Source organism: Mus caroli, chromosome 6, assembly GCF_900094665.2.
Source record: "Mus caroli chromosome 6, CAROLI_EIJ_v1.1, whole genome shotgun sequence".
Lineage (NCBI taxonomy): Eukaryota > Metazoa > Chordata > Mammalia > Rodentia > Muridae > Mus > Mus caroli.
This window is the reverse complement of record NC_034575.1, coordinates 27,385,004-27,402,354: the sequence shown is the minus strand read 5'-3', so window position 1 is coordinate 27,402,354 and position 17,351 is coordinate 27,385,004. Positions and strand designations below refer to the sequence as shown.

The window sequence follows — 17,351 nt, the reverse complement described above, 5'->3', positions numbered from 1 at the left end:
GGGGCTGTTAATTCTTCCTTTCCAACATGAAAACACCACTAAACTGGGCTGATTTCCTGTTGTCTTGAGCCAGAAAATTGTGAGCTTTTATAAACATCAAACACACACACACACACACACACACACACACACACACACACACACGATGGTTGTAAATGTCCAGGAAATAAAGAGATCTTTCTTAGAGGGCACAAACAGCTGCCCTTGGCGGCTACTTACCTATTTTCAAGCCTTTCCTTCCCAACTCTTTTTATCTTCGGCTAAGAAAATATCAAGTGGCAGACTTTTGCCAACTCACTTCCTATCTGTCTTGTCTGAGTCAAACACCCTGTTGGGCTTGGCAAGTTGGGAGCCTTTGCAGGGGATGATGGGAACACCCCCAACTCTGGTAGTGGTTAGGAAGGCTTCCTCTTTTTTCAGTTCTCCCTGTTCATTAGTTAGGGGTGACCCTACCTTTGACAGGGTAGTCATCACGTGCAGGGGCTGAGTGTAGCAAATCCCAGGGTCAAATTTATGTGCATGGCGGGCTGCTGCTCAGAGGCATCAGGAATTAGGAGCAGCCCTGCCCACCTTCATTTTGGGTTACATGATCCATCTGTAGTCTGGTATTTATTATCTATCTATATATGTATGGATATATATATATGCTTGAAATTTAGAATCTCAGCTTATTTTTATAACATTTAATTTGGGGTGGAGGGACCTTTTTTTTTCTTTTTGATGGATTGCTTCAAACAATGGGTTATGCCCATCAGTGGGCTGAGCCTTACAGTAATATCACATGACTGTTCTTGTATTGTCTCATTTGACCTTCCCGAGTCCTGGAATTTGTCACCTGCAACTTTGATAAATGTGATTCTGAGTCTTCATTCAAATTACTGATAAAAATGTGAAACAGCCTAGCACCAAGGACAGAACCCTCGCCATGACATTTCCCGTAGAGCATCCCTCCAGAATTTGACAAATAACCATTGAGTTACTGGTCCTGGGTCTGGGAGTGCCGAGGACCCAGCATAGACTCCAGAGGCAGTCAGACCCATCAATGCAGCTGACTTATGCCTCACGGCCACAGGGACAGATTGTTTTCAGTAATGACAGATAGGTGACAGTTGTAGGCTTTCTTCCGCACTACCTGACACTGAAAACAGATTATGAACTCATTTCTCCCCTCCTGCCAACCTTTGTCTGTCACCAGACCCACCCCACTCTTACAGGTAAGAAAGGACATGTTGTCTGTCCCAGCTGCTCAATCAGGAGACAGATTGCTAAGGCAGTAAGTCCTTCACTTCCCACCACACACACACACACACACACACACACACACACACACACACACACACACACACACACACACACAAGAGGGTGTGGGAAATGCAGGTGCCAGAGGCCCCTTCTTTTGGTCCTGGAGTGAGGCAAAAATATTTTCTGCATGATCCACAGATGAGAAACTTTGTAATACACTGACTCGGTGACTCTGCTGAGTTTATCTGAGGCAGTGGCAGCAATACTTTAGATGCAGGTCCCCGTACACCTTCAAGGGCAGTGGTTCTCAGCCTTCCTAATGCTTTGACTCTTTGATACAGTTCCTCATGTTGTGGTGACACTCAACCATAAAATTATTTTTGTTGCTACCTTATAACTGTAGTTTCACTACTGTTATGAATCATAGTGTAAGCATCTGTGTTTTTCAATGGTCTTAGGCAAAACCCCATGAAAGGGTCACTAACTAGACCCCTCACCCAAGGGGGTCATGACCCAGAGGTTGAGAACCCTGTTCTAGTAAGGTCAGTGTGTAGACTGCTCTGAAGGCTAGAACTCAGACATAATGGGAGTCCAAGGTACAAAAACAGTCACAAAGGGCTCTGTGCAGACACAGAGGGCAAAGATTCCTGGAGACAACTTCTAACCTGTCTTTGACATCAGTTTCCATTGAAAAATTCTTCCTAATACCTCTCATGCTCATTAGCAAATCCAGCGATGCCTGATGAGACAGTGCAGTTGGAACTCTAAGTGTGGGCTCTGAAGGAGGCTTTCCACCCTCAGTTTGCCAGCTGTGTGTGTGTGTGTGTGTATGCCCCTCTCTGATCACAGTGGTCCTGATGCCCGTGAGTTAAAGTGGAAAGCTGAGGTAGCTTAAAACATCCTCTTTTGCTACCCAGAGTTTATACTACAGTCAGCTATGAGTCAAATAGACTAAATAGAAAGCTCAAGTTTAAAATCATGCAGCATTGTGTGTAGCATGAAATCCATGCCCTCAGGTGACTCACACTCAGGACGTGAGCAACCTCTTTCTGCATTGTGTCTATACGGTGTATGCTACCCGCCCATTACTCAGGGCTGCCTTGATATGGTTTTCATGGTATTAGAGTGCTTGTGTTTAAACACTACCTAAGCAGTCGTCTGGTAGTATTTCACAGTGCTTATAACATTCATCTTCAGCTTGTCTCAACACAGAGGGATCGATCACACAGCCATAAGTAGAGTGAGTCACTACAGTTAGATATCCAAGAAGAGAAACATACCCACTGTATACTATATTCATTGTAGTATATTGCTATACTTGATGCACTTTATTATTACTTATTGTTGTTAATCACTTATTGTGCCTAATTATAAAACTGAAGTTTGTTATGGGCATGATGTACATATGCGAATAAGCAGTGTCTATGGAATTCAGCACTATCTACAGTTTTGGGTACCCAGTGGGAATCTTTAAATGTATCATTTATGGATAAGAGGGAGATTACTGTAATTTACAGATATCATGTTAGCATCTTTGGCTGTGTCCTTGAGTGTGTTGCTTATTTCTGCTGCTATCCAATTTCTCTATCCCTCAAAGGTTAAGTAATACATTAAGTACCACTGTGACAATTAAAGGACACACACGGGAACTAGTTTGTGTACGGTTTGGCATATATTAATTGTCCAATTGGTAAAAGCAGCCACAATGTTGTGCAAAGCTATTCCCTTCTCTTCAGACCTAATGTTTGTTAGTTCTGCTTCTTGCCACCTTTTGTTTCATAGTCGCATCTATTTTTGCACCAGGCTCCAGCAATCCTTGGGCTTCTGTGAACCATCAGTAAGAGAAGCACAGGTAGCTGTTCTTACCACATCTATTCTTACTCTCTCTCTCTCTCTCTCTCCTCTCTCTCTCTCTCTCTCTCTCTCTCTCTCTCTCTCTCTCTCTCTCTCTCTGAATACGACCTCTTAAAAAAGGACTTCAGATATTTATAGGGATTTCTTCATTTATGGAAGAGTCAAAAATTCCCCAAGAGTCTAGATTTAGCAGCCATGTTTACACAACCAATCTGGACTCCGTTTGGCCATTTATTTTACCAGTACCAGCATGTAAGTGTACTTTATTTTTATAGCACTCACAGAGGTGATACAGATAATGCCCCCTCTCCAGCCATAGGGATGCTTATTGGCTTTTTTTATTCTGTTTTTCTACCCGAGACTCTAAATGTGGTTTTAGGAGAGAGAACACAGGAGACTCTTGGCAGTGTCTAACCACTGCTAAGTACTGCGTAGACACAAGGCCAAGCATTGAAGGACACGGTCTGCTAATGTCTGCCTAAAATGAGTCCCAAGCCTGATACGGTGCACTGGAGACCGGAGAGGTGTATGTTCAGTGCGTGTGGCATCTATAGACTTGTATGTGCTCAATGGCACCCAACAGGGATAGTTATGAAAACACCCCATTTCTACTGTGTTCAGCCCCAGGTCCTGGTTTCCTGCCAAGATAACCATAGACCACATAGCAAGCCCCCCTGAGATTTTCCTGCATGGTTTTCACAGCCTGTGGCCAGCTATCCAATCAGAATCCATTGCCCCGAGGCATCCTGGTTGTCAGAGAATGTTCAGTTCTCCCGGGCACCTTAGCTCTGAAAATAAGTGCCATCTCTTCATGATGACATACTCTTCGGCTTGGAACATTGGGCTATTCCCAGACACACTCTTACTGGCAGAAGAAGGAACCATAGGTTGACTGTGGAGAAAGATGATTAGCTATATATATTTGGAATGAAAGCTTGGAGAGCCTGATAACTAACTAACTAACTAACTAACTAACTAACTAACTAACTAACTCTCTCTCCCTCTCCCTCTCCCTCTCCCTCTCCCTCTCTCTCTCTCTCTCTGTGTGTGTGTGTGTGTTTTAAAGATGATGAGTCCTCTATCTACACAGTGTAGCCAGATCTGAATAGGATAGTTTTTCCACTGCAGAGCATACCGTGTAGGAAAATTGTCCCTTCCATGCTCTGTCCTCCAAAGAAAACTAAGCAACTCCGGTACATGTTTCTCTTTAGAACCCCGCCCGAGGATTCTCATCAGAGTCATCCTAATATTCAGCCATAGTGATAACAGAAGAGCCCGTGGCCCAGATAGCACATTTGGTTTGAAAATAGTCACCATCTCCATGTCTGTCTCTATAGTCACCTGTCATCCAAATAAGGATCCTTAGAAAAAAATCAAGGAGTTACGTTTTGCTGTAAGCACACAATACAGTGTCCCCTTTGCATCTCTTGTTCCCTTTGTTTAGACAGGGTCTCTAGTATGCTATACTGTCATTTATTTATTTATTTGTTTGTTTGTTTTACTTGTTTACTTTTAGATAGGGTCTCACTCTGTAGACTAGGCTGGAATTGAACTCACAGGAGCTTCATCTGCCTCCTATGGTATACTGTATCCACCCATGACCCATGGGTGATTTTCATACGTGCCATTAGCTGGTCTTGCCTCTTCTTGCACGGGGACATGTTTCCTTTCTCTTCCACCACAATGATTTCTGCTTACCGAGTGCTGAGGGACCAGAGGGGACAGAATTCCCTAAGTTCAGTTAATATTCAGGTAAGCCTGTGAAGACCTCAATGTCACACCTTCCTTTTCTCTCTTCCTCTTTAGTGTTCTCTTTAGCATCTTCTGATCTCAGAGACAGACGTAAGGGAGGATGCCCATGAGGGCAGGGACTCTTACCCTGTCCCCCTTTTTACGCCTGGCCCTTACTGCCTGAGAAAGTCTTAGGTGATTCTAATTTTATGATTACGTGAAGTAGGCTTATAACTCAAACATTTTCTGACTATAAATCCTAAAGGAATTTATTTTAAAACATCTCTTCAGCAATTATGTATAGTTTTACTACTTATTAAAGATGAAAGTAAATTGGGCACACTAGTAAAGTGGGCACACATGTTTATTTTTTTCATAGAGAATTAAATCTTGGATAAATATTTGATACTGTCAGACAAAGACCATTTTCAGCCTCTTTCAGATTTTATCAGTATTTTGATTTTATAATTAGCAGTGCAAAGACTGCCCCTTCCTACAGACACGCAATACAGAATGTCAGGAGTACACGTAGGCCCATTTTAGAAATTGTTGGAAATTCTGTCCTAATCTGAAGTCAAAATTCATTTAACGATTAAAAAAAATGCAACTTAAACTGGCAACTCAAACATCACTTTTAATAAATATTTATTTTTATTTATGACTATGAGTATTGACATATGTACCATGTGCTTGACTGGTCCCCACAGAGGCCGGAAGTGGGCAGTGGATCCTCTGGAACTGGAACCACAGACAGTTGTGAGCAGCCACAGTGTGGATGCTGGGGACTAACTCATGTTCTCTGCCAGAACAGCAAGAGGTCAAGTGCCCTTCTCCAGTGCCTCAAACATCGAAGTGTTTAAAAACCTGTATACATTACTTTTTAAAAAATTGTATTTTTTCTTTTTTGGGATGATAATATAATTACATTATGTCTCCCTTCTTACCCCTGTCCCAACCTTCCCTTATATCGCTCCTTACTCTTAAAAATGTTTCGAACACAACACAATCCAAAGACAAACGAATTTGGCATTTATATGCTGAGGGTTGAGCACCAGGAAATATTAAAAGTCTGTATTTTCCCTCAGCAGATTGTTGTATTTTTACAGGATCAAAAAATGTTGTGGGCAAGGTTCAGACAGCGCAGTTCATTCATGCCCAGGACTCTAGACCCTGAGCTGCGATGCTTCTCGAAGCTCCTCCTTGGTGTCGCTGGACAGGACAGCATGGCCAGGCTAAGGCTTACATGCTGTGTGTTCAGACCCAATGCTGCAGCGAAGCTGTGTGATGTAACACAGGGAGCGCTGCCCGGCACACCTCGGATTCATTACATGCTTGATTTTGAATTAATTTTTGGTTGTTATGCTTCCGGAAACCTTTTACTGCTGCCAAGGTCTCCTCCACCTCCCACAGTCAATTATGTGGTGACCCACAGCACAAGAAGCTGGGCAGCAGGAGTAGCTTGTTGAGAAAAGCACAATGCTTGACTCAAAGAAGCAGCACGCCAACGTGGCGCTTCTGAGGGTGTTGACTGGTCCAGGGAAGACTTTGCTAGAATTTCTGGAAGCTAACCGGGAAGTGACGTATATCTCTGCTGATCCACCTGCCACCTTACGTTTCCCACTAGGTCAGCTGTCTCTGGCCCCTGTGCATTTCACTTCACATGGGGAACCTGTCAGGAAGTTCTGCCCCTGAGCTAATGGCTGTCACTCCTTTGCTCTTCTAATGGGTCAGGCCAGGTCTAAACCTGGAGATCTTTCCATAGTGCTGTGAGCCTCTTGGGAAAAGGCCTGACTAGTCATAATGTGGCAAATCGCTCAAGAGCCACCAAGAGCTGCCTTCTCCCTGTCCCCATGCTTCCTTTAATATAAGTCCTCACTGCCATTTTCAGGAAATGTGGGCTTCAGGGTGAGTGGGTCACAAGCCACAGCTGGTGCCAGAGTCAGAGCTCAGGATGGAGGCCCTGCTGGGTCATACATGTGCAGAGACCTGTGCCAGGGGAGAGGCAGGCAGACAAGAGGTTAGCTGTGTGTGAGCCACACACTTAAAGTCTGGCTTCTCCAGCAAGCAGAATGAAAAGGAAGCTAATTTCCATACCCCCCGGGGGGGGCCGTAGGAGTTGGGGGCGTGAGAGGTAGGGTTGGGGGTCATTGCTTCTCAGTAGTCTTACCCAGGGCTAAGGAGCCAATTTTGTCCCCTGGCAAGGTTTGCCACGGGTAACGCTGGGCAAGTCGGGAAAAAAATTCTTGATTTCTAATTGCCTTCCAGTCTGCTGCATGGTCCACCCCTACTGCTGTTCCTTAGCTGGCTTTGGGGGCGGGGCCGAGTCACCAACGCACTTCATACACTTAGGCATCTCTTCTAATGTTTAGCTCCAAGAAAGTGAAAACTAGGCGTTTGCAGCCGGAAGGAGTGGGCCCCCAGCTGGAGTAAATCACTTTTCAGAGCTTGCCTGAGCTCCAATAGCCAGGCGAGTGGGTAATCAGACTTGCAAAGCCGTTCCTCTCAACAATTTCTAGAGCCTCCTGCTCTGCTCAGAGGTGTGTCACAGGAAATGTGGAACTGAGGAAGAGGAATAGGGGTCTTAGAGGTGGAGACCCTCCAACCAGGCACCTTGGGGGTAAAAAGCACAGACTTTTGGGGTGACTACGACTAAACCCCCAAACAAATGACTCTACTACAGAATCTTTTGGAGAGCGAATGTCCATTGAGAATTCAGTCGGTTCTCAAGCTTGCTCTTAGTATTTTGAATACAGGTCTAGGAGTTAGGCCTTTGTACTGAAGTCCTGGGTAATTCTTCCAGCTGCGATCTTGGACACCATCTCTGAATGGCTTTCCCAACACCAATTAACTTCTGTTCTCCCTGCTGGTCCCATTAACTCTCACCAGTAACTTCTCTGTTGAAGGGAGGAGGCAGGGCAAGCACTTAGCTTCCCACCAACTGTCAACTTTTGGTGGTGTCTTCATTGCATTCCGGACATTGATTTTACGTGCCCCCTCTCAGCAAACCTGTTAATAAGATTCTTTTCCTTCCTCTCTTCCCTTCAGCCTCTTCAGCCTGGCCCCGTCTCCTGGTCAGACCTTGATTACATGTCTCATTGATTCCATTCAGCTATTTATTAATACACTAATTAGTGTGTTCGTTTAAAGGAGAGTGACACTGTGTGCTTTTAAAAAGTAAGCGCACAGAGGTGCAGGTTAATGGAGGGCTTCTGTTTATTTAACATCGATGGTTGGTGTGAAGAGGATTCGTTTTGGATGTTAAAAGGACACGGAGGGTTTTTCCAGGGCTTAAATCACTTTAGCTGACAATCAGTAACACCCTTTGAAAGGTGACACCTAGAGTCATATTTCACTTTCCTTCTGTGATCTTAGTCTCCATGGTTCAGTTAGGGAAACCAGGAGAAGGAAAAAATGGGGCAGATCTGGTTAGACAGCCTTCTATAGACAGGTCTGACCTAGCTGGGTTGATCTAGACAGGTCTGATCTGTTTGTTCTTGGGCTGCTTGGTATTATCAGGGCAGGTGAATTCTCTGCCAACTGCCAACTCTCACTGGATAGTCTCTTACGGCTTACTATATATGTGATTTTGCTTCATAAAGATTCAGGATCCCAGCCTCCTTCTATCTTGTTGCTCTGCTATCTCTGGGGCCTCGTAATTCAATACTGGTTCCTCTGCGTCCTGCCAAGAGAGGAGGTACAGAAGCCCCAGAAGCCCCCATTCCTATGCTTTGGAGATAAATTCTAAGACCCCTTGTGAATACCTGAAAACAGTTCTGAACTCTCTCTCTCTCTCTCTCTCTCTCTATATATATATATATATATATATATACTGTGAGAATGTATCAGTCAATCTGATAACTGAGATGGCAATTAAGTGGAGGTTACATTGAAGAAGAAAAAAACACATGATGTGACTTTTTGTCATATGTTTTATGTGCTTGATTATTTAAGTATGGAGAAACTTATGGATCAATACTGGATGCTAATATTTCCCTGAAAGAAGTATGGTAATAAAAAACAGAGTGGAGAGAAGAAGAAGAAGAAGAAGAAGAAAATGGATTTCGACCTCTTTGGTGCCATTGGATGTTGGTAGCTAGGGGTTGGATTGAAACAGGAAGTTAGTTAGGCTAAGTTGTTTTACAGCTTAGATCCGTCTAGGCGGCATGCAGACAGGTGGAGGAACCTGACCCCCACGTGAGACGGTTGGTGATGAACTGTCACTCTGGTTGTCTTACTTAGGGTTACTATTGCTGTGACAAACACCATGAGCAAAGCAGTTTGGGGAGGAAAGGCTTTATTAAGCTTCTGCTTCCACATCACAGCTCATCATCAAATAAGTCAAGACAGGGACCCAAACAGGGCTGGAACCTGGAGGCAGGAGCTGATGCAGAGGCCACGTGGGATGCTGCTTACTGACTTACTCCTCATGGCTTGCTCAGCCTGCTTTCTTATAGAATCCAGGACCACCAGCCCAGCGATGGCACTACCCACAATGAACTGGGCTCTCTCACAAGAATCACTAATTAAGAAAATGCCCTACAGGCTTGCCCCGCAGCCCAATCTTATGACGGATATTCCTCCACCCCTACCTCCAACTGAGGCTCCTGCCTTTCTGGTGAATCTAGCTTGTGTCAAGTTGACATAAAACTAGTCAGTGCAAGGGTGACAGAATAAAGGAGTCAGTGAGAGGGATGGTGAGGAGATTTAGAAGCGGGACTAAGTGGTAATTAGTGCAGCTGAGGGGCATGGAGGAGCCAGTAAGTAGCCAGGCTCCACAGAAGAGAGAGGTCAGCAACGGAGAACAGAGGATGTGGGAAAATGTGAGCTCTTTTTGCCAATCTGACTTGGAGATAGCTGCAAGGCCTGGATAGATAGAGATCTATAAAGTATGGGTGTGTGTGCAGCCTGGGTGTCAGGGCAGGAGAGAACAACTGAGGTCTAGATTAGGGATCTGTAGCTACCCGGTGGAGTGGGTGGCCCGATAACAGAGCCAAAGCAATTTTGGGACCCTTGGCAGACAGAGTGGCTAGACTGCCCTCCTCCTTTGCTCAGTGACTGTGGGAAAATTAACTGTGTATAGCAGGCTTTCAGTGCCTTATGAGCACTAAATTAAGTCACGTTGTAGTTAAAATTCAAACTATGATTTTTCTAAGCTGGTTTGCTGTTCTTGGATATATGTGTCCCACCAAGCTTTTGCCAAGCAATATATACTGACCAATGGCTGCTCTCTTAATCTGACTATGCAAAATCTCTTACTAGCTCCAGGGAGCTAGTTCTCACTTAACTTCGAATAAAACTTCTCTGATGGGTGAGGGATAATAAAAGGACCAGGAATGTAACAGAGGAAGAGACTTACCTCATGCTGTAGCTATGTCTGCATCTCTAGGCTTGGACTCTCCTCAAGGGAGGGTGTTAAGGACCAGTGCCCTGTGGCTCACTCCTGGACATCCTGTCTCTAGAGGAAGGATCCTACAAGTTGGAGGCACTCTGAGTTCAGGTTGGAGATCCAAATTCTGCCCCTCATCTTTTCTCCTAGGAAACGGCCTCTCCCTTCTGAGGAAAGTCCTTGAGGAGCCTCCTGGGCATCTGTGGCAGGCTGTCTGAAACGGCATGTTGTCCAAAGTCTGGACAGGATTCCAGCCTGCTCCTGGATCCTAGACTCAAATTCCACTCTTCATGAGGAAGTGGTCTATCTTCTTGATTTTTTTTCCTTCTTTACCTAATCTGCAAACGATAATTCAGGTGTAACTCTGTAAGAGTGAGCTGGGAGTTCCTTTTTGAAAATATTGAATTATTTGGTTAATTAATTAATTAATTATGTGTGTGGGTTTATGCATAGCACAATGGATACATGGAGGTTATAGTACAACTCACAGGAGTCAGTTCCCTCCTTCTACCATCTGGGTTCTTGGGAAGAACCTTGGGTCATCAAGCTAGGTGGCAAGTGTCCTTTGAGTGGTCTCACCAGACCCATGACCTGTGAGTTCTAAAATCATTTAAGAAATAAAAGAGCTTCCTAAGTCACTCACTGCTCTACAAACAAAGCAAACCCCAAGGAGAACCTTAAAGGTGTAGCCCCACTTAACTCAAGCACTAGTTTTCGTGAATGATAAAGAGGCCTTTTTGCAAGCCCATTTTCTAAGACAATAGGGCGGGTGAAGGAAACCTGCCCCAAGAGGTATTTCACAGTCCATTTATTTTGAATGCTTTATTTTCAGGGTCTGTGGATCGGAGTTTCAAAAATCCTTGGAAGGGCCAAATATATCACCGTGTCTGTATGGACTGTGTTGGGCCCCAGGGATTTACCAACAGTTACCAGGTGCCTCTCCTGGGCAGCCAAATTCAGAACTATTTCAGCATCTGAACTCAGCCGTGCAGTTTAGACCTCAAAGAGAGTTATAGCTCACTAAGTGTTCTGTATATGGGGTGATGAGGTTTTCTTGGACTGAAGTTTTCTTAGGTGTGGCGAGGATGTGGATACATGCTATTCATGCAGATTAGGAAAGAACAGATTGATCTTTTGTTCTCCGTGTCTGGCTGGGTATTTATTGGGAAGTGTTATCATGGAATTCTTGGTCTGGGTCGTTGGCCAAATTGTGACTGGCTGATTGGGATGGATGGAGGAGATATCAAACCCCAAACATCTGCTGCCTTTCAGCTGCAGTTCTCTGGCTGATGTTTCTGTTATCACTCTCCGTGGCTGAGCTCCCTCCTTCAGTTCTCTCCATCCAATAAACCATCCCCAAATGCATGTGAAATGGTAAGACATAAACAATGATAACAAATAAATAAGTGAGTAAGTAAGTAAGTAAATAAATAAATAACTACTTGCATTTGAAATTGCCCCTGGCTCATCTGCATATCGAAGAAATCTTCTCAGTCATCTCCCAATTAGAATTAAACTCCACTCTGAATTAATTTTGCATTAGGATTTAACTTGATTAAAGACAGGGACTGGGTGAGTCTCGAGCTCTGTTTCCTCCAGTGGCAACCAAGTGCATCTCAACAACCAGGGCTCTCTAACCCCTTCCCAAAGTCCACTGGACATGGAACGTGACATTCCTCGAAACTCTTTTGAGGCTTTCCAAAGCACTGCTTTGTCTGTCTCGTCTCTCTCATTCCCAGCAGCCCTGGAGCAAAGCCACCCATTGAAAGGGCTCTGTGTGGCTGGGTGTTCTCTTCAGTTTCGTGTTTTGTTCGACAGCATTGGATCTGTTTGGGCTCAGACTCCCCGGGGCTGAGTGTACGTCAATGCAGTCTTTTTGTCCCAATTTGGTCATGGTGATCCTGGGCTCTGTCATGGTGGCAGCAAAGAGGTGCTTTCGACTTTCCTGTCAACCCAGGGCTTGTTTGCAAGATGCTGCATAAGGTTGGGGACAGAGCCACACAAAGGCCAAAAATGTAGGCAAATCATTTGTTTCCTCCAAAGCTAGGGATTGGATTCTCCTGGTGGTTGGGTTGGTGGAGTCTTGATGTCTACTGTCTCCTCTAGGCTTCCTGTTTGAATGTGTGTACTTTGGTTCTTCTGTACTGTAGAAAAGTAGGTAGGGATCCCTGGTAGTTCTAGGAGAAACCCTACACCCAGGTCCCAGCTTCTCTTCCTGGCTTCTGCCACCTCCTGGGTCCTCAGCAATGTCTTCATGTAGTCAGAAGAAGTAAATGATATTACACTATGATGAAGGAGGACCTTGGTTAAGTGTGATGGCTAAACTTAATTATTAACTTGATTCCTAGAAAGAGGAAACCTTAGTGGAATAACTCTTCATCAAATTGGTCTGTGGGCACGTCTATTGGAAATTTTCTTGATTGTGATGTAGGAGGGTCCAGTCCACTGTGGGCGGTAACATCCCTAAGAAGGTGGGCTTGAGCTCTATAAGAAAGGTAGCTGGCTATGATCTTAAGAGTAAGCCATTAAGCAGCACTTTCTCACGGTCTCTGCTTCAGCTCCTGCCACCAGGTTTCTGCCTTTAGTTTTCACCCTGACTTCTTTTTGGTGATAACTGTTGTCTGGAAATGTAAGCAAAAATAAATAAATCGTCCGCCTGCCTCAAGCTGCTTTCAGTTGTGGTGGTTACCACAGCAACAGAAAGCAAACTAGAACATTTAAGCAGCACTCAAAGAACCAGAAAATAAAGCAAAGGTGTACACAAGGAAGGTTTAAGAAAGCATTATCCTGGAGGCTAAAGGTGAAAACTCTGGAATCAGATACAGACTAAATTCACAGCCGGCCACTCTTTAGCTTGGACATTGACCTAATCCCCCTCACCCCACCTTCCTATGATGAGTACTTCTTTTGTGAAGTGGTGATGGTTCTACTTTTTTCACAGGTGAAGCAAGATGTGTATAAAAGGTCCAGCCATGATGCTTGGCCTAGATACAGTGCTAAAGAGGATGCTCTTGTACATCTTCCAACTTGAAAAGACATTGAACTTTAAACTCTTTCTGGTACTGGAATCAGGGAAACTAATACCACAGAGCTAGTCTGCTGTAAATTCAGTTTACCTTTGCAAAAGAGGAAATACTCAAAATGAATGCATTGGTCAGGATACTTGTAACTAATTGCCATCCATTCAGGCTCCCTTCCCTGAATCATGGGACCAGGCGGTCCACTTTGGCATTTGACTTGAATATGTTCAATTTATGGGTGTCATGGGTTGGACCCATGATTTTCAAACCCTGCTTAGCTCGGAATAGCTGATGAACTTTGGAAAATCATTCATTTCCTAGCTCTATCTCAGACTGAATGAATCAGAAGCTCCTAGGAGTATTAGTAAGCTGTGAGCATGAAGAGCCTTCACAATATATATACACACAGATGTATGCAACAACAACAATAACAACAACAGACTGAATTTGAAAGAGAGCAAGGGTGAGCACACATGGAGGTTAGGTTTAGGAGAAGAAAAGAGAAGGGAAAATGACATAGTTACACTTTCAGAATCTGAAAAATTATTTTTTTTTAAAACAGGAGGAAGGTGAGTTTGGCGATAATCAGTTTGGGAAGCTCAAGGCAAGGTCACAGTTCAGTATAAGGCAGTTTGTTTCTGTTGTCTCCATTAATGGTGTTTCTTCTTCCCTCTGCTCTCCAGAGTATCATTAAAATGCTGAGTACTCAAGGGACACTCAGCATCTGCCCCCTTCTGTTCCTGAAACTAAATGAGTGTCTGGTTGGGAGTTAATGATGGCCCCCATTGGCCCCGTAGTATTGCATTCTGGAGATAGTCTTACAAATGGCCTCCTCAATACTTCTACTTTGGATCTTTGAAACTTGACTAAGAATTGTATTCCTTGCTCTTGTATTTCCTCCAGCTCTGCTCTATAGCTCTCTGGTACTGCCAACCTGTTTACCAACCCTACCATGGCTGGTGAAGAGAATGGAAGATCAAGTTCACCTTGGACAATCCCAGGGCTTTCCATGTCTCTTCCCTTCATCTTTCTAGTCTCCAAACCTCTGTATGAGGGTTCATGCCAGCTGTGTCCAGAAGCAGATATTATGCGGGTTCCTCTCTCACTAATTCCTGATTTTCTTCGTTTCTTTCTACTTAGTGCTTGTTACTTTTGCTACGTTTGAAGTCACTGGTGTCTTCCAATCCTATCAGACAGTGTTACTGGAGGGTCTACTTCATTTTTGAATAACAAATTCTAGGAAGCATTGTGCCCCACCCCCTTTTCTGTATCTCCTGGATAGGATTTAAATATTGTAAGTGGTTAGATTCTGGAATCATGCCAGCTTTGTTTCCACTAGGTACTGTGGGACTCAAGGGAAGGACTAGGGGCATTGAGTCTGTTCATTTCTGGAGATCTTCCCGGGTTTTGATAACATGGGTCAGGGTAGTCAGGATGTGTCTCCTTCTTAGCAGATAACACTCTCAACCAGGAGAGAGCAATCCTTTGTGATAGGAGCTGTTGAATTGGCAGTCGGTGACCTTGGAGAGGGAAACTAGATCCCCTTGATAGGTCTTTCTTTCAGAGTTTGTTTCTTCCTGCTCTCTGGGAGGAACTAAGGTCTAAAGCTTAGCAATCTAGAAGTCATTGGTTCACATTGTACTTGTGTAGGGATAATCTTTTGTGCACTGTGTAAAGGTTGCCTTTGTTTTACTCAAATGCTGATTTCTATATGGACAGACAGCTGAGTATAGGCAGTCTTTGGTATTGTTATTTTCATGAAGCAACACCTGTCTCCGTGTTTTGTAAACATTCTTCCCCATCACCTTCTGATTGGTCAGTAGAAAGCTGATTCAGTCTATGACTGGGCAGATGAGATAGGTAGGCTGGACATCCCATCCCTGCCCAGGGTCCTGAGGTAGAAAGAGGGAGGAGGAGGACTACAAGAAAGGAAGAAAAGAGGTGGTCCCAAGGTAGAGGACCCAGGAAGAGTTGTGATGGACAGGTCACCAAGGAATTATCCAGGAGGACACACATGGAGCAGAGCAAACCAGGGCAAGAGTCAAACTGCAAGTAACACGTGACTAGGAGCATTAGAGGGTTGGAAGAGCTCAGAGCCTGCTCAGCTTATTTGGGAGCAAAGGCTGGGTTGCAACCCCCACCCCCCGAAAATTCTCCTACCCACATGGGCTGACTGATGTCCTAGAGAGGAACATGGCTAAGAGATGCCGTAAAACCTGGTGCCTTTCAATTTGATTCAAAACTAACCGCTTTCAGATGTGACTATTCATCACAGCTCCAAGAGCCAAATCCTATTTTGTGTTTTGTTCATACCCATGGACTATTTTGGTGTGGCCAACATTTAAAGGTTAGAAGATTGCACGCGAAGTGTAGTTTGACAATTTTATAGAAATGCAGGCCTGTCTGAGAATACTGAGCCTTTAATTCTGAATCAGACCTCTCGAAAGACCTGGAGCCACTTCCTGGGGGAGCAAGCTCTCGGCCTGCAGGGAACACATCTTCCCTAACTTCCTTGAAAACTTCGTATTCTCTGTCTCTCTTTGTCTTCAGCTCTGGGTTGGCATTTGAGTCTGAGTGCTGTCCATGTTGGAAGAATGACCTGAACATCCAGAGAAGGTATAAGTTTCCAGACCCTATATCCCAGGAAATTGGCTTCCTAATATGGGTTCCTGCTGTAAAAAAAGTTGTACTGGAGAGCTAGTGGCCTAGAGCCCAGGGCATGGCTTGAAATGAGAAGTGAGTGTGTGTTCTCCACCAGGACAATCAAGAAAATCCCATTGAGGGCAAGGACCATACATCTATCTTTAGTACAGGGTCTAGAGTCCCATGCTTTGTGGGGACTTGGAAGATCCCATCAGCGGGGTTTACTCTCACACTCATGTATGTGGTCTGGAAAGTGCCACCTTCTTTGTGGTTGGGATGGGTGGGTAATGTTGACCTCACAAAAGCATCTCAGAGAACCAGTGGTTCTTTTTTTTTCTTGGCTCTTTCATAATGGAAGCCCCCTGTTAGAGCAGTTCTGGAGTGGTTGGAAATATTACAGAGTCAGAAATGAATGCAGAAGTGTGACCTGAGTGGCCAGAGGGAGCCAGGGCGTGAGAGAACAGCCCATAGCAGGAGAATCCCTAGTACTTGGACTCTCTTAAATGTTTTATGGTCCTAGAAGCATCAATTTCCTCTGGCTACAATCTAGTCTTTTGCCTGTGGTGCTACCATTATATTTCAGTTTGAATATTAGCTTTGGATGTAGACAAGGTGCTGTTCCTGAATCTGTAGCTAGAGTAAGGCACCCTGTGCTTTCTGTAGAAGGCAAGTGTCTATAGGTCTGGCTCAGCAGGTTCATCACTCTGGAGAACATCTATACATCTGGGATAGTTGTTAAAGCAAGGACTCTCTTGGATGAGCTATTAATGACTGGAGTTATTAAGGGCAATTGGCCACATACTAAGTTTCAAGGTTTGTCTGGTTATAGATGATATCGCTATTCTGCCCCAGTCTCCTGTTCTAAAGTGATCCCACCCAATCAGCAGAAATAGAACAATTTCCCTCCTGCTGGGTTTAGATCTAGCAGGTACCTGGTAACTTTGTAGTGGATGGTGTCCAGCACTCAGCCAACCTTTCCCTACCTAGCAACACTGACTTTTCTTAGCTTCCCCTTCCCTATCACACATTTTCACACCTCAATTCTTACTTATTCTTATCTTCACCTTTCTTCTCTTCCTGTAAGAAAGGCATACATGGAGCTCTTCCGACCTCAGAATCACAGAAATTTAGCCTCTGCTCTCCTTTCTTATGGAAGAAAAGCTTTGATAGGAAAGAGATCTGGACATGTTCTCTTGAAGGAGCCTTCTTGGAACTGTGTGATGAAAGAGACAAAGAAAAGGTCTTGGGTCAACTCATGGCTGTGCTTTCGGTTAGCAAGTATTGGAACCAGGTACCATGGCGAGCATTAGGGATCCAGCAGAGAATTGGTAGACTTGACCTTACCTTCAGGGACTCAGTAATCTATTTCTGAGACAATTTCCCTCCATTCTTCGCTTTGCTGTAGTAAGGTTTTCAATCTACTCACTTCTGTGTTTTAATGTTCATGAGTTACAGTAGGGTCATACCCAAGATCT

General features: G+C 44.4%; 1 protein-coding gene across 3 annotated transcripts in view; it reads left to right on the top strand.

Annotated features, from left to right (window-relative positions):
* Plxna4 (plexin A4) overlaps positions 1-17,351 on the top strand; it is a 452,006-nt gene that overhangs the window by 17,673 nt on the left and 416,982 nt on the right. The gene's annotated exons all lie outside the window — the stretch shown is intronic.